This window comes from Salvelinus fontinalis, chromosome 8 (genome assembly GCF_029448725.1).
Source record: "Salvelinus fontinalis isolate EN_2023a chromosome 8, ASM2944872v1, whole genome shotgun sequence".
NCBI classification, from domain to species: Eukaryota; Metazoa; Chordata; class Actinopteri; order Salmoniformes; family Salmonidae; genus Salvelinus; species Salvelinus fontinalis.
Window position 1 is genome coordinate 14342123 of NC_074672.1, and position 1447 is coordinate 14343569.

A 1447-nucleotide genomic window follows, 5' to 3' on the forward strand; every position below is an offset into this window, starting at 1 on the left:
CCAACCCACTTACTGTGCCCCCTCCGTTTAACTATTTCAGTGCTGAAAGAAAACTGTGAAGGGAAAAAGCATTTTGAAAGCATATGTTACAGTATAAGAGATATTTCTGACCAACTTGAACCATTGTGTTTAAGCACAATTACAAACTCTTTAACACTGATGGTGACATTCCCATAAAACCTAACCCATGCATCTCAGTGGATTACTTTGTGTACAAATCTCATTTTCTTAGTTTATTATTTGCATATTCAATACAAACTCAGGGGTGCGTACTGTCGGTAACACCTAGCGACCTCGTCAAGAGGTTCGAGCCTCTTGATGTAATGGTTAAGGTGTTGACTTGACAGTCTCGAATCCCAGTAGGTGCCACTACGTGAATTTGCTTTTGCTGTGGGATGGTGCCCGATGAGGCCATCGGAGAGTTGTGAGTTACTTGTTATAGAAGTATGGGGACACGCCCTCCCGAAGGAAAATGGAAACGTAGCGACCTTAATGCTGTGTTTGTAACCAAGTGGGAGGTGGGAATTTACAAGTTATGAAGTCTTAAATACAAGTTTAATGAATACACATGCTTTGAACTCGATAGGCTAATGGCCAACAAGCTGAGTAAACCATGAACTAAAAGTACAGCTATCATGCTTGTAAACAAATAACAGTGATCAAAAACCATATTAATAGATAGTTTTTTTTATAAATAATGTTTTGTTGTTGCATTTAACTCCTGAAAATGCTATTATCAAAGTCATTTCCATAGTACAGTGTTCCCAAAAAGGACCGGCCGCAGGCCATATTTAGCCGGCAAGTGATTATATTACGTTCTCAGAAATAATATATAAACTATTTCGTTATTTATTTATATTTTGGAGGGAACATAAAATACTCTAGAAACGCCAGCAAATCAGCTCCAAGTGATTTTCATTTTGAAAATCTGTTCCATAGTATTCCCATGTATAATAGAGTGTGATCATATGATCAGACTCCCGGTCTTGACACAGCCTGGGATCGAACCCGGGTCTGAGTAACACCTCAAGCACTGCAATGCAGTGTCTTAGACCGCTGCGCCACTCTGGAGTCAAAATTATATTTAATTGCTAAAATATACACTAGATGATCAGAAGTATGTGGACACCTGCCTGTCAAACATCTCATTCCAAAATTATGGGCATTAATATGGAGTTGGACCCCCCTTTGCTGCTATAACAGCCTCCACTCTTCTGGGAAGGCTTTCCACTAAATGTTGGAACATTGCTGCAGGGACTGTCTTTCTTTCAGCCACAAGAGCATTAGTGAGGTCGGGCACCGATGTTGGGCGATTAGGCCTGGCTTGCAGTAGGCATTCCAATTCATCCCAAAGATGTTAGATGTGGTTGATGTCAGGGCTCTGTGCAGGCCAGTCAAGTTCTTCCACACCGATCTTTACACACCATTTCTGTATGGAACTCGCTTT